Genomic DNA, 25,411 nt, shown 5'->3' with positions numbered 1-25,411 from the left:
TTCTCTGTTTGTTCAACTTTGCTTTCGATGTTAAATATTTTGTCTTCAGTATCTGAAGTTCTGTCTTCTAGGTGTTCTATCCTATTGGTTATGCTTTCTATGAAGTTCTTAATTTATTGTTTCCTTCATTTCAAGGATTTCTGCTTTTTTTTTTTCAATATCTCTAACTCTTTATTGAAATGATCTTTTGCTTCCTGAATTTGCTCTGTTAACTGTCGATTGGTGCGATCATTCAATGCCTACATTTGCTCTTTCATCTCATCATTCAATGCCTGCATTTGCTCTTTCATCTCATCGTTTGCTTCCCTAATCATTTTAATTATGTACATTCTGAACTCCCTTTCTGTCATTTCTTCTGCCATGCTGTCATTGGATTCTACTGATGTAACATCTAGATTTGTTTGGGGCATTTTCTTCCCTTGTTTTCTCATATTGTTCCGGAATCAGTGGGTCATTAAGATATTGCAGATTTCCTCTATCGACTTATAATGTCCCTGAAGATTGCTAATATATCCCCTCTTATCCTTCAGTAGCCTGAAGTCTTAGAGGAAGTTGATAATGCGGAGCTCCACGGAGAAGCTGCCTCTCTAGGGGTGGTGACCCTCAGGTGGCGTATATTCCCTGCTAGTGGGCAGAGGTGTCTCCACTTGTTGACCAATGGTCATCCAATGGGGAACTAGGCTGCGGGCTGAGGCAAGTCCTGTTTGTGCCTGTGTCTCTGGTTTTACCGTCCCTGTGGGAAAACCTCTCCCGGTAGGGAAGACTCACTCGGTGGGAACGTCTCGCTTGTCAGTTCCCCTCCTAGAGGTTCCCCTCAATCTACAACCACCGCCTGGGCTGGGCTGTCTTCCTCTGCAATGTTCCCAGGGACCCGGACCTACCTCCTGGGCCTGGGAGCCTCACCCTTCGCAGGCGAGTCTCCTTAAGCTGCCTCTCCCAGAGAATCTGCCCGCAGTCCTGGAAACTTCGCTCCGCCCCTAGGCGTGTCTCTGTGTGGCTCTTCCAGCAAGAAGCCACCTAGCTCCTGGGACCCTGCTCTGCACCAATCGCCTGGCTATGTAGCCCCTCCTCTGAGCCGCCACCTGAAGCCCTGTACAATAGCTCTGATACCCGAGACCCGCCACCCACCTCCTACACCGGACAGCAGCCCGGTTTCTGACGCAGTCACTAGGAGTCCAAGCAACTCACTTCGTGTCTCCTCCTCTCGCCAACCTCCCGTAGCCCTAGGCAGTCACTCCAAGCCCAAGTGACCCGCCCTGTTCCTCCTCCTCCTCCTCCAGGCAGGCCACCGGTGTTCAGGAGCGGTCGCTTTGAGTGCAATCAACTCACCACTCGCCTCCTCCTCTGGCAACCGCCTATGGCTCTGATGCAGTCACTCCTAGACCAAGCGACCCACCGCGCTTCTCCTCTCCTCCGGACAACCCCCCGGGTGTTCAGAAGCAGTCGTTCTGAGTCCAAACAGCTCGCGATGCAGCTCCTCCTCTGGCAACCGCCTGTGGCTCTGATGCAGTCACTCCTAGACCAAGCGACCCGCCGCGCTTCTCCTCTTCCTCCGGGCAACCCCCGGTTTTCAGAAGCGACTACTCTGAGTCTAAACAGCTCGCCACGCAGCTCCCCCTCAGGCAGCCGCCTGGAGCCCCAGTGGCTGCTCCGAGTCCAAGCGCTCTGCTGAGCCGCCTCCTCTACGATGATCCCAGTTGTCCGTGTTTACCACTCCAGCGGGGGGAGGGGCGTCTCGCCGAGCAACTCCACGTCACAAATTCCCTGCGTTCTGGGGCTACCGCCCCATCCTGGATGCCTCCCCAACGGGAAAGACTCACCCGGCGGCCCTGAGTTGGTCCCAAGTCTCTCACTATCTCCTCTTTTGAATCCTGCATCCTGGAGCAACGTGAAATGCAGCCGCCCTCTAGGCCGCCATCTTGAAACTCCGCATTGATTTTTTTTAACCCAGGACATACTCAGAACTACTCAATGTGGTCAGAAATCTATATGATGATTGCATTGAAATAGTATGTTATACCTTATATATCAAAATGAAGTATCTCTCTTAAGATATTTAATTCATCATTGATTGCCCAGTACAAAATATATTTGAGGCTAGGGGACTTCTTTAAGGCATCATAGACACAAGTATACAATCATCTCCCATTGTCTCTACCACAATGGTACCTATTATTTTTTTCCCATGATCATGTTTTATGTCTTTTTTCTTAAAAATGCAGATTCTTAATCCAGTGCATGTGACTTCTGATTCTTGTTTACACATCTAATAGGTCAGTGACTTTGGGCAAGTTACTTAAATTTTCTATGCCTCAGTTTCGCATCTGAAAAATTCAGATATTATCATCAATCTGATAGGATCGCTTTGAGAAATGAAAAAAAAAATGATACTTGAAAGTTCATAGAATAGGGCCTAGCACCTATTAAGCATTAAAAATTTAATTAATGTTTGTTACTATGGTTGTGGTTATATTTACTGTGGTTATATTTTATTCTTTCTTTAGTTCTACCGTTGTGTTATATTTCCTTCCTCTCTTCTTCCTTCCTTTCTATCTTCACCCTCCCCATGAGTTTCTGTCCTTCATGCTTAATCTGTATATTGACTACATTAGTTCTTTCTCCTTAGTCTGTGTTCTCAAGTTTGGGGAAAGTTGATATTCACAGTTCATGGTCAGTAATGTCCTACAAATTAGGTGGACACTTGGAGTACATGAAGCAACTTAAAGTGTTGGGGACATTTAAAGGCATTAAAGCTAATTGCTCCAACTGGAATTTATCCAGAACAGCTATGGAAAATGCATCGTGAAGATTTTATTGACTATTAGTGGCAAAGTCCTTGATTTTATATGTCCTCTAAATGGCAACACCTCCTTTCTCCTAGTTGTCTGCCAGAAGTAGAAGAAAATCAGGTTCCTCAAGATTTAGGTTCAGCAATTACTTGGACCTAAAATGTCACAAAACTAATTTGTTTCAGGGGTAGCTGTAACATTATAGAGTGTGTGGGAGGCCATCTGATAGAGAGGCACAGAGAGGGTTTCCTAGCCTGCTAATTACTAGCCAGGAGGTTTGGACAGGTGACTTACTGCTTCTGAGTTCCAGTTTCCTCACCTCAAAAGTGGGGATGAAAATAACTATATGATAAATGTGCTGTGATAATTAAAGGAGGTGGCATCAATGATGTGCTTTACACAGAACTGGGATCAGAATAAGAAATCTGAAGTGGTACTTTTATTTGTGGGATTTCAAACCTTCCCTATTGTTCTCAAACTTCACTGTGGCTAAAAACTGATGAATAAATAACTTCTTGTGCACATCAGTCCCGAAACATGGAAAAAGGTAACAACATTCCTCAGTCTGAGCTGCCATTCAAAAGGATGTCTTTTCAAGCCTTTACAGACTCTACCACTGGTGAGACACTCTTGTGCCCAGTCAATAATCAGGATGCTGAGTTATTTATTATTCATTTATTTGATGCATGAAGTAAAGGATTTTTGATACTTATTATGAGTTAACCACTATTCTAAGTGCTGAGTAAGGCAACCAAGCTTCCTGTTCTCAAAAGATTTAAATTCTAATGATGAAGACTCAGAATAAACAAGAGAACAAGCAAGATAATTGCAGGATATCAAGAGTGCTGTGAATAAAATGAAACAGGAAAATGTGATACAATGTTGGGAGGGGGTGATGATTTTATTTCTGAGTCCCTTTGACAAAAATCTGAACTATTTTAAAGGATGAGAAGAATCCAGTTTTGTGATACTTTCTGTAAAGATTCTTCTAGATGCAGCAGGGAGCAAGGTCAAGAGCTTTGGGGTGAGAATGAACTTGCAGTGTTAAATGAGCAGATGGAAGGACAGCACAGCTGGAGCAGGAAAAGCCCCAGGAGAGATGGTAGAAGCAGAGAAGGAGGTGAAATCTAGGTCAGGACAACCTTGAGACCACGAGCCAAGCCTGGGTTCCATTCCATATGCAACAGGAAGCGAGCAAACAGTTTACAGCATGGGTATAACTTGATCTGAATGTTCTTCATAATTTCACAAAATCCTTTGGCTGAGAAGGCAGAAAGATATAAACCAGGAGCTGAAAAGGGCAAATAAATCTTTAAGCTCCTGCCCCCATTTTTTTTAATTTTAGGATAAAAAAAATTTAAGTCTGCCAAAAGAAATGTTTATTCAAAAAGTTCATGTCCTGTTAATGATAGAAGCAGGACCTGAAATCAGAATTTTGGTCTCTTGGCCAATGCTTTTTCTACTCAAGGGCCCCAAATTCTAATTAATATCACCCAAGGCTTCAATATGGCTTAATTGTAGGAGAATAAAGTAGACAAAATATTTTATCAGAGCTCTCCCAAGCATCTCTAGGAGTTTGTGGGATGACCCCATTATTAGCCATATGTCTATTCAATCTTTCTCTCCTGCTCCATTCTCTCTCTCCTGTCCACTTTGTTCTTGTAAGAATATCAAAGGTACCAAAGTCCACTGGGGAGACAGGAAGTTTCCTGAAGCACTGGGAAAATGGTCCTTTCCCAGTTCCACAGAGCAATTTGTCTTCAGGGCTGTAAAATGGCACTCTTCTGCCCCAGACTCACAAAATCCCCACTAAAATAGCTCCTCAAAGTCCTGTCCCCTCAGGGTCCGAAATTGGACAAAACAACTGGACAAGGTATGCATACTTCACTTCTGTCTGCCCCTCTTTACTTTCTCTTTCCCTCCTGTATTGATAACAATCAAATATTCTCCTACACAAATAAAAACCTAACAAGACAAACCTTGCACATTTCAATTTTTATAATGGAGGTGTCTTAAGGAGTCATCTCTTCATAGTTTGACTTTCCAAACAGGCTTACTCTGGATTCCATTCTAGGTCCCACAAGATTCCCTGCTAAATGAGAACTGAGGAAGCCATGGCTGCTGATTGAGGTTTCTGACATTGCACAAATCTCCCAATTGTGACTTTCACAAGTAAAGTTTTGCTTCTTAGGAATGTATAACCTCAATCGTATTTCTCTGTGACTTAAAAAATGCCATTACTGCACAGAGAATGGTGAAAGAGGATTTACTGCTTGAAAAACTTCTTAATAAGACATTGGTCATCTTAATTTACAGAGGAGGTGATCAATCACCAGAAGATACATCCTACCCATTAAAGTGAGCCTTTGGCCTCCTTCCAGCCCATCCAGTTGAACTAGAGGGTCTGTACCAAGGGCATGGGATGGTTTATCTCTGCCATTGGCTTTCAGGGTACACTTATGAGTTTTGTCATTGCACCAATGATCCTAAAACCCAAAGGAGCACAGTTTTGGAAAAGTGTTCGAGGTGATTATATGAAGGGAAGGAGGTTTATATTTCCTAGGAATTAGAGAAGGAAATAAGCTCCTAGCCATTTCTGAACATATGAGTAACCTTAGAGCTGTGAACAATGATAGTCTATAAGATTTGGAAATGTGGGCTGGGGTTGTGGCTCAGTGGTAGAGTGTTTGCCTAGCACATGTGAGACACTGGGTTGAATCCTTAGCACCACATACCAAAATAAACAAAATAAACAAAAACTCATGAAAGGAGAAAAAGAAGAATGACTTTTTAAAAAAATTTGAGAACGTCATGTCAATGGTCAATCCAGGGACTATAAAATGCACAGTGAGCATCAAATACCTATCCCTTTCCTTTTCAGAATATGGGAAAAGGTCAGGAGGCAGACTGGAGGAAACAGAAGAGCAAGAGGAAGGACAGAAGGAATTGAAGAAAAATGAAAATGTGGTACTTGCAATCAAAGAACCTGTTATGGTTTGGAGGTGAGGTGTCCCCTAAAAGCTCATGTGTGAAACAATGAGAGAGGGTTCAGAGGAGAAATGATTGGGTTGTGAAGTCTTAATCCAATCAGTGAATTAGTCCCCTGATGGGATTAGCTGAATGGTAACTGGAAGCAAGTCAGGTGTGGCTGGAGGAGGTGGGTCATTGGGGGCGTGACTTTGGGGTATATATTTTGTATATGGCAAGTGGCTTTCTGATCATCATGTGAACGGCTCCCCTCTGCCATGCCCTTCTGCCATGATGTTCAACCTCACCTTGAGCCCCAAGGAATGGAGTTTGCTGTCCTTGCACTGAGACTTCTGAAACAGTGAGCCCTCAAACTTTTCCTCCTCTACAATAGTTCTGGTTGGGTCTTTTAGTTGCAGTAGCAAAAGAACTGACTGTGACAGATCCCAAAAGTTAGAGGAAGTAGAAATCTAGAATCATAATATTGTAGTCTGCTTAACTTGGGTCAAATCTACCGTCAATTTTATTTTCAAATACTCTGGAACTGTAAGCAACAGTTATTTCCCGTATCCTGTAATTTGTGGACAGCATGGCTCTGCAGCCATTCCCTGACACACTGGTCTGAACACCTGTTGGTTCTCCTGACCACACCAAGGCAGCTCTGGGGCTTCTGCCTCCTGACCTGCAGGTCTGACCAGTGAGTTCCTTGCCTTCCAGAGAGGAGAAAGATTTTGGCCAATAGGAGCAATTGGGAGACATTTTGCCTTCATTCTCTCTTGTAAGCACTCTCTAGAGGTTAAAGTGAGAAGTGACCCCCAATGAACAAGCACAGACAGTATACTATTTTACAGAGGGGATCTAGAGACTCCATTTCAAACAGTCTTTCCCATCAGTTTGTTTATATTTGGGGGTGGGGTTTGGTTACAGGGAATTGAACTCAGGAATATTTGACCACTGAGACACATTCCCAGCCTTATTTGATATTTTATTTAGAGACAGGGTCTCGCTGAGTTGCTTAGCATCTCGTTTTTGCTGAGGGTGGCTTTGAACTTGCAATCCTCCTGCCTTAGCCTCCCGAGCCTCTGGGATAACCAGTGTGTACCACTGCACCCAACTTCTTCTTGGCTTTTAAAACTATTTATAAAATTTTTTGTTATACCACTTCTACTTTTAAATATATCAAGCACTTCTAAATATCTAGAAGGACTAGATATTTCATATAAAAACTTGTCTTCTATGCATACAGCACACATGGTAATGGTTACCATCTGGGTTATCTTCTAATCTGAACATATTGACCTTGAACAATTCCCTCCACACTTCCTTCTCGCTGCCTCCAGTCCAGTGGACCTATGTGATGCTTAGAGGTGGTTGAACAAATTCATATCCAAAAGTCATCTACAGAGGAAAAGCTTTCCTATGAATTTCAGCAAGAAATGTAAAAAATATTTTAATTTTACTACTTTACACATACTAGCAACCTCTTTAGTATCTAAAGACTACATGTTGCAAATTTGGGACCCATTTGTCCATTATATATGCTATATACACAACAAAACAAAATGCACAAAACGAATAGCAAAATGGATCTGAAAATGAACACACCAGCATAGGACCTTTTGCGATTGCTTCCCTCCAACCTCCTTCAAAGCACTGAACAAGTACAGATGGTACAATACTGCTCGAAAAGCTGGTTTAATAATTCATTCGCCAAAGACAAAATTTCATGTGATTTTTAGCAAAAAGATATTTACAAAGTAATATTTTACTACCTCCACATTTAATATACAACCTCTTTACACCTACTATGTCCCCATGCAGGAAGTTTTAAAAGTTTGGGCATCAAGTTGAAAACAGCTTTTCATGTTATATACATAGGCTATGGCAAGCAGAACTCTGAGTTACCCCATGATGTACAGTTTAAAATACACTGTGCACACAACAATCTTGAATAAACTACACACATGTAACAATACTTGTAATTTAAAAGGGTCTAAGGACGAACATCCCCACCCTTCACCAACCCAGCAGGTTTTCTTGCTCACATTTTCAGAAGACAATCTTTCCTAGGAACTTTAATACAAAATGTAAAAATTTACTAGTTAACTATCTCTTGCCATACACTGGCAACCACCTCTTTAACATCTAGAAAAAGTCAATAGTATAGATTAGGACTCAGTTGTCCCTTACGTACATTATGTATACAGCAAAATGAAACAAAATGCACAGAGGTTAGAAACAACAGTTACTCTTTCCTCATAAGTACACAGGAATAGCCCTCTGCATTTCCTCCTCTTCAGAGAAAGAGCGCACAGACACAATGTGTACTCATCCTCAATTCAACATTTCCTATGAATTTCAACAAGAGGAAATTTATAACATGTGTTACATATTTACTACTTCTACTTTCTTTTTTTTTGGGGGGGGGGTGCTGGGGATCGAACCCAGGTCCTTGTGCTTACAAAGCAAGCACTCTACCGACTGAGCTATCTCCCCAACCCCCTACTACTTCTACTTTCAACATGAATATCAGGCACTTCAGAGCATCTAGAAAGACTTGGTATCTCAAAAAGAGTACTTAGCATTGTCAACTGCAAATGCGCTAATGAGGAATAAGATGCACACACAGAACAATGGATTTAATATGAAAAAATATCTTTTAGGTATGACCAGTTTGGCATAGGACCCTCTTCTCATCCTTCTCATGGGCTTCTGCTCCATGTCCCCTTATCCAGTCAGCAAATGTGGTCCAGTGTCACTGCTAATGTCACTTCAATCATACGTAGGCAACCTCTTTACACCTACTATGTCCCCATGCAGGAAGTTTTAAAAGTTTGGGCATAAAGTTGAAAATAGCTTTTCATGTTATATACATAGGCTGTGGCAAGCAGAACGCTGAGTTACCCAATGATGTACAGTTTTCAGGCTGTGCCTACCCCTGAGTTACTCCATGTCTGTGAAATCAGTAGTTTGCCATGAATTACTCCACTTAGAATCCAAGTGCCAAAGAAGGTGACTCCATACCTTGTTTGTTCAAGTCAACAACCACCATTTGCCCTGCACAACCCCAAGGTACAACTGATGAACAACTCACTCATGCCAATTTATCAGACTAAATCAGGAGCACTGGATACCACCAAACCCAGGAGCTTATCAACCTCACTGAGTACAACTCACTCACCTGAGACTCAAAAGAAGGAATCCCCCTCCAAGACTGGACACAAGGGCACCCTGGCCCTGCTACCTGGTTACTCCTCATGAGTCTTGCCCAGGAAAAAATGCCTCAGCCATGATCCTTTGGTTCTGTCCCTCCAGGTTTCAGCATAACCAGGCTTCTCCTACCTGTGAGGAAGACTCATGACCCACTCCACATCAATACGTCAAGCTGACCCTACAAGCTGGACCTCTGAAACTCCCTTCAGTCCAGATCCTCTGTCTTGACAACTCAGGAGAACTGGTTCATTAAAACCCTTATCTGACCACCTACAGTGTCTTTGCATTCATATCTGCTCTCTGCCTGTGCTTTTGGTACAGCATCCTATAACCCTGTGACTGCCTTAACCCTTTCTTAGTCTTTCTGTGACCTTTATATACCTGGTGTGAAGTATGTTGTCTGATTTGAGTGTTATGGATATTAGAAATTACGATTGGAATGGAACAAAAGAATTTAAGATTGCCCAGTAACCCACAGGTATTCAGTGAATTGCAACCCCTTAAAAGTAGTGAAGCTTGTGAACTGACTGTTATTCAATAAATTCTGACAGTGCGGAAAGATGCAAACATGTTTGGTCTTTCTAAATGGCATAGCTCACTCAGAACACAGGCCTTCTAAAAACAGCAGGTAAGTGCCTCCCGTGGGGTGGTGGTCATCTCCAACTGGCCAAATGTGGCAGACATTACTCTTTTCTCTCCTTCGTGGTACCAAGACCACTGGCCCAAAGGTCACAAACCATCCACCCATTGTCAACAGGGTTTTGCTCACCTTCCAGGCCCCTTAAGGTCTCTGTTCCTTTTTGTCCTGACTAGGTGAGGTCTCAACCAACTAGCACCGAGCAGACACCCCAGGGCCCAGAGCTGCGAATCTGCAGGGCTCCATTGTCTCACACAGTGCCTGAGTTTTCGGGGGTCCACACACCCCCGCAGGCCCTCAAAGTCCTAATGGCCTCTGTGGCTTTGGGCACCAATGCTTCTCACCATGCCATGCCACATACTGCCTGCAGCTACACAAAGTTGCCACATCCTCAGCAGCTGGTGGGGACTTGCTGCGCAGGAGCGGGTGGGCTCTGGCGACTCAGCAGCCGGCAGGGACCTGGCTCAGACAGTCCAACATCACCAACAGGTCATCAAGGTGGGAATGGGGAGAGGTGCCTGGTGCTTTGAGGCCAGACCCCACCAGGGCACAGCTGCAACAGACTCCAGCTCTGCAGGGAAGATGCAGCCTCCTCCCTGCCCCAGTGCTCCCCTGGCCTGGGGTGGGAGACTCCTGAGTATGCAGGAAGCAGCCAGTAATGGGTTTCTCACCAGGCCCTTTGCGGAACTCAGGTCCCTGACTTTTGATTTACTACCTGTGACACTCTTTACTCACACCACCACCTTATCAGTGCATATGTTCCATTTGAAACTCTTCTGCTGCTCTTCTCATGGTTGACCCAGCTCAGTTTGACATCTCAGCTCAGGTGTCAAAGCCCTTCCAGATATCTTCCCCGCTGCCTCAAGCCAGGTCAAGTCTCCCTACTCAGGTGCTCAAAGAACCATCTGCCACTCTCCTATGGCATTGCCATTTGTTTCTTCCTGACATCATTTGATCAGTTATTTGAGGATGGAAGTTTGAAGTTGGTATGATGATTGATATTTGTTATTGTCTAAGTACTAACTGAAAGTCTAGAAGGAGAATCCTCCCGATGAAAGAAAAGCTATCCTAAGTCCCAGGTAAAAGTGTGGTATGCTCCAGCTCGCAGAAGGACCCACCCACAGTGGACAATAGGGAAAAGCAGCAGGAGAGCAGATTAGGAAGGAGCTAGGGAAGGCTGAGCTTCAAAAAAAGCAGATCACACTCTATAATGTAGAGTGGCCTCATCCAATCATTTAAAAGTCTTAACCAAAAAAGACAGGACCTCCCTTGGCAGGAGTGCGCATTACCAGCTGACTGCCTTCAGACCCAGATGGCAGCTTTCCTCTGGGTCTCTAGGCTGATGGCCTGCTCTGCAGATTTAGAACTGGCCAGCCTCCACAAGTGCATGAGCCAATTCTTTAAAATAAACCTCCCTCCATATATACACAACCTATTGGTTATAATTCTCTAAAGAACCCTATGCCAATACAGATGCCTTCACCTCTTTTTAGACGCCAATCAATCCAGAATTTTGGAGCTAATTCTGAAACTTGAAAGCAGCTTGACATTCTGCAGACTGTGTATACTTATACAAAGGAAAGGGGAATCAAGAATCCTCCAAGTCTACTGATGAAACTCTTACCAGATCTCTTCTGGTTTGCTCAGTTTCTAAACTCTGCTGCGTAGTCTTTGTTTCATTATCCGTTTGACTTTCTCCCGATTTTTTGGATTCTCCACTCCAGTCAGCCCCTGGGATCTCAACCGATGACTGAGAGGGCACCCAGCTGGGGAAAGTAGGCCTCTGGGGTCTCCTACAAGAAATCTCTAATTGACCCGATGGCACCTGTCTTCTCCTAATACTCAAAAATATGGTTCTTCATGGCTGTTCTGGCTACTCTCATTGTCTGTTATTTTCCTTTCAAACTTGGCGCATCCCTAGTAACCACAGACTCTCCTCCAGTGTCTCCTACAATTGATCTTTGGCTTTTGTGTACTCATACTAAGGGAGTCCCTAAAAGTTCTCCCCACCTCCCCATCAAGAATCAAACATAATCACACACACACACACAAACAGAGTGAACCATTTTTTATAAGAATAAACAACATTATCTTTTTCTGTATCCATGTCTTATATATTATATCTTTATATATTTGTTTTTGATGATCTGAAGCTTATTTCTAGAAGTCTCTAGATGAACTCATGGGAACAAAATGCCCTTAATTATGAGTTATAAATACCAATATATTTTCCATCTGTACACTTGGAAGCTCATTTGGATGAATATAAAACCCTTGGATTCTATTTAATTTTCTAGGGAATATTGAAAGTATCACCACATTTTTGTTTTCCATACAGAAAATATTGATGATAAACTGGTTTTTTTTCCTCACTTAAGAACAGTATGGTAACTGTACTGAAATGTTTGGTTGTTTCTTTGTTCTTTGAAGTCTAGAAATTTTATTAAATATGTCTAAAGGTTGTTCCTTGTGGGACAGTTTTTCTTAAGTATGTAATGAACTATTTTAAAACATGTAATTTTAATCTCTTTTCTTTAGGAAAAATACTTAGAATTATTTTTACTATTCACTATATTTCTATATTTTTATTCTTCTGAGACACTTAGTATATCATGCTAAATCTCCTTGCATATCTTTAAATTTATAACTTCCTCCCAAATCATTTTTATTTTTTTTAATCTCTTTTTGGCTGTTTTATTCACTCTTCTGTTTCTTCATACTTAATTTTAATTTCTGAAATGATTTTTAAATTTTACTCATAATGCTATATTATGATCCAACACATGTCCAATTATGATTTGTCATATTTAATGTCTTGCATCATTATCTTTATGTGGTTTCTCTTTCTTCACAATATGTTACAGTTCTCATCTCTTTGTGGTCATCTTTTTTCTGGTATGTTTCCATTGATGTAGAAGTTTTATTCTGTCATATTTTTCTTATAAGTTCATGTAAATTTTTATCTTAATATTCCTTTTATGCATTACATAAGAAATTGGGAGATTTTGTTTGTTGTTTCTTCTTCTTTTGTATTTCTAGAATACCCACTTCTGTTGTTTCAGTGTGATATTCAAAATATGTTTTCTTACTTTCTGAAAGTTCCTGTTTCTCTCCTTCCCTTTCATCTGGGATTTCTTTTTTGTCTTGTCTGTAATGCTCTGCTCCTCACTGTGAAGATCTTCCTGAAAGAACACTTTGGAGCCCTCGTTATGTGTCTCAAACTTCTCATTCCCTTTAGGACTTGTACCATCTCTGCATTCACTCACTTTTAGAGTTTGCAGGATCTCTTCAGTTTCAGCATGTGCTTTTAAGTTGACTCTCTGAGGTTTCCAGTGAGCAGGTATCCCTTCATTTTGTTTAGGGAATTATCTTGACCATTAGATACCTCGTCATCACCCATCACATCACCCTGCAGATTTCATAATGCCATTGGTATTGTGGCTAATGACAACTTGTCCTCACATTCCTGTATTTTGTGGTCCGTGCTTTAAGAATATTAAATAGTGTTAATACAAACTTTTTCTGATGTAGTGATATTGTTTGTGTCTTGCTTGCTGTGTAGACAATTTATTTCATAGGGCATGAGAAAGATTTTCAAAGTATACTATTGTTACCATTTTTGAGAAACTCCTTGGGGTATCTTATTTATTATTTTTCACTATTCTAGCTACTTCACATATTCATTCTCATTTTTTGGAAGAAAAGATCAGGCTTTAGGGATTAGGCAGTTTTTTTAAGGTCAACTCTCTATTAAGAGTTCAGATATAAACTTATCATTTTTTTTTTCAAGAGTATGAACTACTGGACATTTTCTTCATCTGCTTCTAGGTCTACTTAAAGCTGACAACCCAAGGGTAAATAGAAAATGAGGAAGACGAGAGTAAGAAGAGAGTTTGTGCTAGTTCCATGTTCAGTAAAGGGAACTGTCATAAGACTTGATGCTTAACCTGTGAGAAACTGAAGGAAGGTCAGTGTGGCCAGGACTTTCCAAATTAAGAGAAGATCATGAACTGAGAGAAGAGGAGGCAACAGGGATCTGTGAGTCAGAAAACTGTAAAACATAGTCAAGACTTTGCTCCTATGAGAGGGCATAGAAGTAGTGTAAGTTGTGCACAAAAAAAGATCATGAGACCCCAGAAGTATAAATTAGTTCCCACTTTCTTGAACTCTGAATCATTCACTGACTCAAAGTCCAAGAGCATAGAGGATTGGACGTATCAAGGGCATGCACAGATCCGTGGAATCAACCATGGTTGGCATCAAAGTGGTACCCAATATACAGAGAATCCAGACACTGAGGCTGGAGACTAACCCCAGGAGGGGCCAGCCTCTTATCAAGAAATAACGAGAAGAATGGCTCCATTGCTTCTGGGAAGAGTCGGTAAGGGTGCTGCCACGGCACCAGGTGGCATCATGGGAAAGGAAAAAGAAGTGCTACTTTAGTTTGAAACTGGAAAGTGCATTTTTTTGAAAGCCACATTATCTTTTATAGTTTTTAGAATCCTGCTTCAAAAGGTCCATAATATACACATGTGAAGATATTGTGGCAATGACGACTCCATTTCTTTGCTTTTTATATCAGCCATCTTTTAACACAGCCCCCGAGATTTTATGAGTTGGTTTTGTGCTGTCTCTTAGAACACTGTAACATTTTGGTGCTTTTCCCATTCTTATTCAACAAAGCAAATACATCAGGGAAAACAAGTGTTAAGGAAAATGCCTGTGACTCACATATTATTTTTATATGCCTTCACATCAATAAAGATGGTAAAATGCATGTAGCTCTGTTTATTAAAAAAAAAAAAACAGCCTGCAGCATCATTAAAATTTAAATTTAAAAATCTGTAAATTGAGGCTATACTTCACAGTCCACTAACCCTTCAGTGTAAGTAGAAGTCTTACCTTTCTCTTTGAACTTTGCTTCTTCCATGTTTGATGTGATTGACAAGTATTTGCATAAAAACACTGGGTAATGCTATGCAGATTAACGGACATCATTTCCTTCAAGGCTATTAGTCAGCAGTATTTTTAAAGACTTATTTATTTAAAAGTCTTTCATTGTTCTGTATTATGAGTCATCTCACCACCTCCAATGAATTAAATGACTGACTTATGCATCTTTTCAAAATGTATTTTTATTATGTATATTAAGAAATACAACAAATACAACATGATGTTTTACTATATATTTACATGGTAAAACTATAAGGATGGTCAAACAAATAAACATATTTATTACCTTTTCTAGTTACCCTTTTACTTATGGTAAGAATACCTAAAATCTACTCCCTTAATAAATTTTCAGTAAACAGTGCAATATTACAAACTATTGTCCTCATACTGCCCATTAAATCTCTGGACTTATTCATTCTGTCTTAATGCAAATTTGTACTCTTTGATCTATTTCTCACTATTTCCTTCCTCTTTCTGCTCCAAGTAACCACTGATCTACTCTCTGTTTGTATTTATTGGATTTTTATTTTTTTAAATGCATATATGAGAAAGATAATAGAGAATTTTTCTTTTTTTGTCTGGCTTATCTCACTTAGCTAATGTCCTCATGGTTTATCCAGGCTGTTTCAAATGATAGTATCTTCTTTTGTTAGGGCTAAATTATATTCTATTGCAAGTATGTATATACCACAATTTGTTATCCATTCTTCCATTGATGAAAACTTAGGATGTGTCCATATATTGAGAATAATGCTACAGTGAAATTGGGAATGCAGATATCACCATAGAAAGCTGATCTCACTTTCTTTGGATGTGTACATAAAGGAGATGTACAAGGATGTAGACAGCCAGGGAAAGATGGTGAGTGAGGAAGTTCAAGGGCAGATCCAGACCAAAGGAGAATGGAGAGGGTCTTACAATGAGGTCAACTTCCAGATTAATGAAAGTGCTTGTGGACACAAGTTGGGGACCCAATTAGACAGACAACTCAGACCTAGTGTTCCTAAGCAGGATAGCCAATAGAAAAATTAAAATAGACAAGTGGACACTGGGGACACCAATGAACAATAGAGAGGAGAGCATGGAGAGAGGAGAAGATAAGAAAGGGACCAGAAAAAGAACAAGCCAAAGCTTCCCCACTGTACTCCGGACTCCAAGGCCCCTTTTCTTCTGAGAAGCCTGTTACCGTCTGTCACTTTTGCAGTAAACCTGAGGCTTGCTTGCTATCTCTGTGTCCTGTTCTTCAATTCTTTGCTGAATGGAGATAAGGAACACAAGACCCATAGAGGGTAGCATATACTCAAGAGAGAACTTGCAGGTCATCTGGTGTTCTATTTTTAATTTTTGGAAGAACCTCCAAATTATTTTCCACATCAGCTGCTCAAATATTCCCTTTTCTCTATAGCCTAACCAATGCTCATTTCTTATCTTTTTCAAAATTACCCTCCTAAACAGGTATAAGGTGACATTGTGCTTTTCATTTTCATTTCCCTTATGTTTAATGATATTGAGCACCTTTTCATATACCTCTTGGCCCTTTATAGTTCCAATTTAGGAAATTCTGTCTGGGTTCTCTGCCCATTTTTTAAATTAAGTTTACTTGTTTTTGTTTTCCTTTTTACTATTGAGTTTTAGAAATTGCTTATATGGTTTGGATATTAACCCTGCATGGGTTTGCAAATATTTACTTCCATTCCAAAGGTTTCTTTTTCATTTTGTTGGTTATTTCCTTTGCTGTGCAAGAACTTTTTCAGTTTGATGTAGTCTCACGGGTTCATTTTTACTTTTAACTCCTCAGGGGTTTTGTTTGTTTGTTTGTTTATATCTAAAAGTTTGATACCAAGGGAATGAGGGAAACTTTCCTTTATGCTTTCCTCTGGAAGTTTTAGTTTCATATCTAATGTTGAGGTCTTTAATCAGTGAAACTAAGCGAGGTATCAGCAAGAACATGGGAAAATTTCTAAGTATGTAAAAGTTGAACAACACACTTTTGGCCAACTTCCAGGTCAAAGAGGAAACCAAAAGGGAATTTTTAGAAAATCAACTAGAGATAAGCAAAAAATTAATATTCAAAACCTTATGAGAAGCAGAAAAAGCAGTAACAGAAGGAAAGTTTATAGCAATAAACATCTAGATTAAAAGAAGAAAGATCTCTGAAATAAACAACCCAACTTTTTATCTCTAGAAATTAGAAAAATAAGGGGAAAAAAAATAAACACTTAACCCAGAGTTAACAGAAGGAAGCAGGTAATGCAGACAAGAGCAGAAATTGCATCAAATAGAAAACCTACAGAAAAGAACCAAACTAAGATTTGGTTATTTGAAAAAACAAATGATATCAATAAAGCCTTAGCTAAATTAACAAAATAAAAAAGGGTGACGACTCAGATGATGAAATCGGAAATAAAAGGAGACCTTACAATGGACACCTCATAAATAAGAAGGATAATTTGAACAGCATGCCAAAAAATCGAATATTCTGGAAGAAATGGATAAATTGCTAGAAACTCATACTCTCCAAGACTGGATCAAGAAGAAATAGAAATCCTGGACAGACCAATAAAAATAAAGAGATTAAAGTGGTAATTTTAAAAAACCTCCCAAAGAAGAAAAGCCCAGGACCATATGGCTTCACAGCTGAATTCTACCAAACACTTAAGGAAGAATTAGTATCATTTTCTTTAAAAAGTCTTCCAAATAATAGAAGATCAGGGAACAATTCCAAATTCATTTTATCTTGCCAGCACCACCCTGATACCAGCATCTCAGGCGTGGATGTAGAATTGACTCCCTTGAAGTTCCAAAAACCACCCTCTGAGGAGCACTACTTGATAAGGGAGATTACAGAGAGGGTGAAGATGCTGTATTTACTTTTCTCAGGTTCTCAGATCAGTGTGTGCAAACTTGGGCACCATAAGCAGCTTCAGTTGAAATAAATAACTTGACATGTGTTATGAATATTTTTTTCTCTTGCATTTTATTCCTTCACCTAGATCTTCTATGACAGTCTTGACTGGGTCCTAATCAGCTCTGCACCTCTCACAGTGTCTAACATTTAACATCTTTTTTGCTAAAATAATCATCTGTTAGTAAGACCACCCAAAAATGCATGAAAAACTCTTATACCATTATGAAGATATGATAAATAAGAAACATGGTAACTCAGAAAAGATCATAAAAGTTTATTTAACTGAATTCCACTGCCGAAGGCCACGTAAGAAATGGAAGTTCTGAGTTCATACTTGCAGGGTGGGGAGAGCATCACTGCATTTGTGCACTAGGGTCGAGCTTATAGCCCTGGCCTTGCCTTCCTCTTTGGACTGCCAGGACATCACCTGCTTCCCTGGACCTCCAGCAAACAGAGGAGGATCATGGGAATTCCCAGCCTCCTTTAGCATGTCTGAAGGAGAAATCTCCCAGAGCATCAGGGCCTCCCTCTCGCCTGTCATGCTGTACCTCTGATACTCCCGACTTTATCACCCGTGCAGCAGGATTCCCAGCTCCTTCCTGCAGAAGCTCGTGCCCTCTCCAAACAGTGCCCACGCCCCTCCAAACGCATCCAGGGATTCCTGCCCCCTTCCTGGCCAGTTTCTGTGACAAACTCCATCCTTCACCCTGCATGTCCACGGCTTTCTCAGAGTCTCAGTGTGGCTGCTTCCCTGTGGCAACGAGGAGTGCTGGGCCTGAGGTGCCTGGTTGTGCCATGGCATTTTGTGCCTGGCTTTTGATATCCTAGTTCCTTCTGCTTTGTATTCTAGTGACTTGAACACTCGACTTGTTATCCAGGACAGAGTACGGTGACCAGGGCAAGGATGAGGGCCTGGGTGACCGCAGGGTGTTCCAGCACCCACCAGGCACTGTGCAGGTCCTGAGGTGGCATCTCTGGCTTATCCTCATCTTGGGACATGGGATCCCCAGACAGCACAGGTACCGTGTGTTTCATTGGGTTCAGGACTCACTCATCAGTGTTCTCTGGCCATAAGGAAAGTTTTCCCTCGCCCTACTCAGTGCAGACCTCCTCAACGTACATAACAAACTCACTCAAACTAGCAGACCAGGCCGCAATGCAAGTATGCAGGAAAGTTCTAGCTATCATCAGCCTAAGGAGGTTGCTAAAAGACACTGAGAACTGCTCTTTGCTCAGTGAGATCACGAATCCCCCGTGACCCTCGCAGGACCCTTACTCTACTCCCTGCTCAGTGAAGTTATTTTTCTTGAGACTCTGATGAAGTGAGCTGCCACCTCTCTGGTGGGGCTTCTTGGCCTCCAATCATAGCCAGGAACTGATTTTTTGTCCAGAAATCTGCTTTTCAATTCATGCATGCTATTTTTTCCTCAGGTGAAATGTTTGCAAGATAAGATGCATTCATTTTCCCCCAATGAAATGACTCCTTTTGGATCACTTTGCAAACAGAGGATTTTGCTCATCGTTCCTGGGGACAATTCTTTTCACTCTATTCAGAGAGAGTCTTTGGAAGTTCCTGAATTTGAATCCTCTAATGATGTATTTATGGGAGGTAGTCTCAGGAAGAGAAGAGGTTTGCAGAGTTTGGATTCTGAAAAGAAGGGAACGTAGGAAACGTGGGAAAGAACACTGAGACTATGTTTAAAAGACAAGACCTTTCTACAAGTGAAAGTAGGCTCTTTCCCCTGGATTCCATCAAATCCTTGACATGAATTCAGCTGTGTCCACTAATAGGAATAAATAATATTTAATGAGTGTTGTCCCTGGGTCAGGTCCTGTATCATCTGAGCAATCAACATGCCTCTTCAAGAGAGTGATTATTGCTCCATTCCTTCAGTTCTGTGAAATTGAGGCTGAGAAAAAGCAAATAGCTTTTCCTCAGACAACACGACTTTCCAGTGCAGGGCTGGGATGTTGCAAAAAAAGTCTTTGCAAGGCAGAATAATCTATGTTGCTTGTTGAAAATGCAGATTCCTCACACACTTCAGATAGAGCACTAATCTCCAAAATTTATAAAGAACCTTTCTTTACACCAAAAATACAAAGGACCCAATCAATAAAAGGGCCAAGGAACTGGGCAGACACTTCACAGAAGATTTACAGGCAGTCAACAAATATGTGAAAAAGTGCCCATCATCTCTAATAATTAGAGAAATGCAAATCAAAACCACACTAAAATTTCATCTAACTCCAATTAGAATAACTATTATCAAGAACACAAGCAATAATAAGTGTTGGTATGGATGTGGGGGAAAAGACACACTCATACATTGCTGGTGAAGTTACAAATTGGTGCAACCACTCTGGGAAGCAGCATGGAGATTCCTCAGAAAACTTGGAATGGACCCACCATTTGACCCAGCCATCCCACTCCTCGGTTTATACCCAAAGGACTTAAAATCAGCATACTACAGTGATGCAGTCATATCTATGTTTATAGTAGCTCAATTCACAATAGCTAGATTGTGAAACCAACTTAGATGCCCTTTGATTGACAAATGAATAAAGAAACTGTGGTATATATACACAATGGAATATTACTCAGTCATAAAGAAGAATAAAAGTATGGCATTTGCAGGTAAATGGATGGAATTGGAGATTATTATGCTAAGTGAAATAAGCCAATCCCATAAAAACAAAGGTCAAACGTTTTCTCTGATAAGTGGATGATGATACATAACAGGAGAGTGGCAGGGTGAGTAAAAGAAGAATGGAGGAACTTTGAATAGTGTGGATGGAAATGGGGCAGGAGGCAGTGGGGGAAGGAAAGATAGTGGACAGAGACAGACATCATTACCCTGTGTATGTGTATGATTACATGAAAATGTGAATCTACATTGTGTACAACCATAGAAATGAAAAGTTGTACCCCATTTGTGTACAATGAATCAAAATGTAGTCAGTAAAAATTAATAAATAGACAAAAAATTTAAAAAATTAAAAAAAAAGAAAATGCAGATTCCTGGTCCCCATGCTACTCACGCCTCACTCAGTAGTTCCTATATAGAACCCAAGAATCTGTATTTTAACAAATTTCCATGAGATTCTAACAGGAAGCAGAAACATGTAATCTCTTGAGGAATGGAACTTTTGCAAACAGCGTCCAGGGTAGAACTTGCGTACTTTTAACTGTCAGTTGATGGATGCGTGTGAGTTTTGCTGTGACAATTAGAAAAGTAATGAAGGAAGCAGTTTCAAGCAGCTCATCCCCTATCCAGGAACCTAGGCAGTGACTGGCATTTGCCAGCAATTGGTTCAGAGTTGGGAACAGAATTTAGGGCACGAGAGTTGCTAGTGTTGGGGACAAAAATGCTGCTCCTGCCAAAGGGGGAACCAGTTACCAATGTGTCATCGTTGGAACCCAGAAATGTAAGTCAAAGAAATTGGCCAGAACTTTGTGAACATCTCCCTCAATCCACACTGATGCAAGACAACCTTTCCTAATTAATTTGGCTTTTTTGCCCCAAACCCAACTAAGAACATACACTTCATTGTGTTTGCAAAGAAGTCTGAAACTGTTCAATGTGGCAGAGGAAGCCTGCAGTGTTTGCCTTGTCCTGTAAACAGAGTTGGTCTCTCAGTCTCAGCATGAATTGGAAATGCTCATAGAGGAGAGGGGCTGGGCCTTCACTTGTGACTCTGTTCCATGGCATCTGACCGAGGACAGAGCTGGTGGCCTCATATTGTACAATATATTCTGCTTTAATGACCATTTAAAATATTCACAGTGGCTCTACACAGTACCCCTACATAATAAATCATTGGTTTTCTATGGATTTTAATATTTTTCTATTAAGTACCTTTACCAATTCCTGGCATATCTATAAGGTCTAATGTTTCTATTTTATTTCCAACTAGTTCTAAAATAATTCACTTTGCCTGGAATTCTATCTTCTATCTTTCTATCTTCTGCACCTCTAATCATCTCTCATACAATGGGCAAAGCCACAATCCAGCGGTGAGACTCTGGGATGCTGACCCTTGGTAGTTATCCCTGAGGGTTTCCTTTTCCTGTGACGTTGCCCATCTCATCTTCATGGAAGTTCAGGCAGTTTGGCAGCAGCGAGAAAAAGCAAGGGGATGGCATTTTCACATTTCTTGTTAGGCTTAGAGGAAATGTTATCTACAGGAGAGCAGAGTTGAATTTGGTTGTTTTGAAGCCTGAGCTGGTAAAATTTCGTGAATTCTTTTAAGAATAATAATCCCAATGTACCAATAACATATAGATACAAAAGTCATTATTTATTAGGATAAGAAATCTGGAGGTTTTGTTTTGATGTGGATTCAGCACAGTCTTCAAACATGGGTCTTCTTGATGAAACTTCTAGAAGGGGGACTTTAATGTAAAGCAATGAGGAACATGTAGTCACTAAAAAATTTCTTAGGGTATGCTCGGTCAGATGGCAGTAGACCAAGTAAAATCTGAAGTGAGCACACATAATCATGAGACCGATTTGTAATGTCAAAGAAGAAAATGTACGGTTGAGAGGGAAGGAGGAAGGCAATGAATGGAGAAAGAATAAATGACGGCACAGCAGACAATTCTAGAGTTTCCATTGGTGGCAGAGTGGTCAAAATTATCTTCAACTTCAGAATATACTTTATTTTTTGGACCAGGGATTGAACCCAGGGGCACTTAACCACTGAGTCACATCCCTAACATCCTTTTTTAAAAATTTTTTATTTTGAGATGTGGTCTCACGAAATTGCTTAAAGCTATGCTACGTTCCCAAGGCTGGTTGCCTCCACCTCCAGAGCCACTGGGATTACGGGCATGTGCCAACACACCCAGCAATAATATAAATTTAATAAATTGGTTTCAGATTGTTTTGTTGAAAACCACACAATCTCTTGATCCAACTTCACTGCCCCCAGCAGACTTCAGTATAGGAAACTTTACACACAGATATACTGAGGAAAACTGGAGGAAATGGCTTCTTTACATCCATAGAGTCAATATCAATAGATACAGGCAAAACATACACCTGACTCTTCAGCTTCCCAGTCAGAACCACTGAAGGGAGGCAGCACAAAATGAAGAGAGATCCATCCTTGGGTTAACTTCATGCAGAAACATTTTGTTTTACTTCTCATTATTCTCCATCTTGCCCAGGGAGAAATAAAACAAAAACCTAAGAACATGCATATGTTGCAGAGAATAGTTCACATTCATCTTAGGGCAAAGGACTTTTGACTCCAAGTAGAGCAGTCAGTAAATGGGTCAGATCACTCTGACTGGCCTCCCTAATCCCTTTTTCCCTCCCCTTGAAAATACAGGAAATGTCCATTTCTTCATTAAGATCCAAGCGACAGCATCTTCCAGGAGTCTGTGTTCAGAGCCAGCAGGTGCCCCAGAGGATCTTACTCTCTGTCTGAGCTGCAAGTCACGCCTTAGCTAGGTGTAAAGATATGGGAGCACCCCTGTTGCCTGTTCTTTACGCCCAATTTCCCTGTGGTCCCGAAGAGCCCTTTATCAAGTGGGAAATTGACTTGGAAACATAAAGTGTTGGTGAGACCTTTCTCCACGATGCCATATATTTTGAACTTAATGAAAGAAGGAAAAGAAAGAATTCCTTTGTTTTGCATTCTGTCATCCAGAATTAATTACTGTTGAAAGGTCTCTCTAGGTATGTTCATAAACTCAGTAAAATACGAAGGCATTTTTTCTTCTCTGTCTTGGAGCCATCTTTCTGGAAGCTTGTGGGTGACTCATCTCAGTTGTTCTCTGCCTCACTGTATTATCATCTATTCAGGCCTAAGAGGAAGGCACATCATTCAAGACGTACATTTTAACAGGGCAGAGTTACCTGGGATAAAAATTCTGGTTCTATCTGCCAGGTTTCTGGGTTAGACAAACCTGGAATAAACTTGATAGAAAAGTGGCAGATAGAAAAATAGAAGTCACCTGGAATTCCTTTGGCCCATTGTAATTTTGAGATGCTCATTTTCTATCTATATAGCAAAAATTCAAAATCTACCATGACTAAAACATGCACAACTGAGTTCCAGAGTATATGGAGTGTTAAAGTCACACCACAATCCTTTTCTGACACTTCCTACTCTGCCTTAGAGTCTAGAGTCAATTAAAGAAACATTAGAATCATCAGGGGTTTACGGAGTCATGCCCTTAATACCTCTTCCAAGTACTAACCAGACCCAACTCCACACAGCTTCTGAGATCAGAGGAAACTGGGTATATTCAGGGTGGTAAGGCTATAAATACGTACTTAATACTTCCGAAGATCTTTTGTTCAGGAAAAAAGATAGAGTTGCATCACCTTAATCCTTCCAGAGGTTATTAACAAAGGCTCTGACAAGCATATCAAGGACTTCCTTTGCCCTTAAGTTACATCTTACTGGCCATGTTCAGAATTTGAGCTTCATTCAAAAACTTTGCTTTAGTGACTAAATGTTTAAATGATTAAAAAGATTTATTTTTTTAACTTTGTAAATATTAGAAATGTACTGGCTCTATATTTATTCTCCCTATAGATTTTCAATTTTTTTCCCTGAGCTCATTTTTTTCCCAATAATAATAATTCATCTAATAGCTGTAAGTTCACATTTTCTACTTTAATCCAACACCACCCAGCTGAAGGTTCAAGTTTATTAAGAATATTTTCTATCTTACACATTAACCCAGATAAGAAGCAGGCTTACCAAATATTTGGCCATTACATAATATGAGTTGCCACTTTTCCAGCTTCCTCTAAGTGCTTCCTTACTGACTGTCCTCAGTCCCAAGGACAAGATTTTAGACATCTCCTATGGTAGTACTCTCCTTTTAGTACCCATTTTTCTATCAGTCAGTTATTGTAGAATAGCACCCTATGATGCAATATCTCAAAATTTCCAGTTTCTAATATGGACTTATTCTTATATTGCATGTTAACTGAAGTTTGGGGTATCTCAATGGTTCAGCTCCAGGCTACAGGTTTGGTTCACGTATATTTACACCAAGGTCAAGCTAAAGGAACAGTACTACCTGTGGCAGGATCTTTTAATGGCAGATCACTGGCACATAAAAGAACAAACTTGTTTCTTTCTTTTCTTTTTTTTTTTTTTGTACTGGAGATTGAACCCAGGGGCACTTTACCACTGAACTAAATCTCCATTAATTTAATTTAATTTAATTAATTTTTTAATTTTTTTTTTTTTGAGACAGGTTCTTAATAAGTTGCCTAAGGCCTTGCTAAGTAGCTAAGGCTGGTCTCAAATTTGAGATTCTCCCAAGTTGCTGGGATTATAGGCATGTGCCACCATGACAGGCAGTTTAAACTGTTACTAAAGCCCAAAAAGTATACAACCACCCCAAAACCATATAAGAGTATAAATGTTACTTTTCTTCTTCAGGGAAGTAACAAATTAGAATCATCAATTTAATCTGTCACAACATCCAACACATAGAGGACCAATAAAAAAAAAAAAAAAAAACTTTCATTGACATTGAATAGCTACTCCGGATCTAACAGTTCTTTCCTGTAATTGAGCATAGGTATAGGAGAAGAGCTAGTGTACAGAAAAAGAATAATGAAGCTGAAGAAACACTGCAGAAATGTGAGAGGTGCAGGGGGCTTCTAGATTCCTAATACTTTCCCTTTTTTGCTTCCCGAAACTTGTAAACTGGCTTCTGATTCTTGGAGAATCCCCTTATCCTTCAAATATATTTAAATTTTATTCTTAACTTAGTTCAAGAGTTTTTCATAAAATTTTAAATTAAATTTTACCAATGACTGTAGAAGGATGCTACTGAGATCAAAATCCTATATTAGATCACCACTGGATACACCCCACCCCTGGCCAGAAATAGCTAGAATGTCCCTCAGGTCTTGTTAAGCTTAGAAGCTCTAGAATAGGTCTTTTTGGGAGATCTGGCCTTCATGGCAG

This window comes from Sciurus carolinensis, chromosome 5 (genome assembly GCF_902686445.1).
Source record: "Sciurus carolinensis chromosome 5, mSciCar1.2, whole genome shotgun sequence".
NCBI classification, from domain to species: Eukaryota; Metazoa; Chordata; class Mammalia; order Rodentia; family Sciuridae; genus Sciurus; species Sciurus carolinensis.
The sequence above is the reverse complement of the archived record's forward strand: the minus strand, read 5'-3'. Positions refer to the sequence as shown.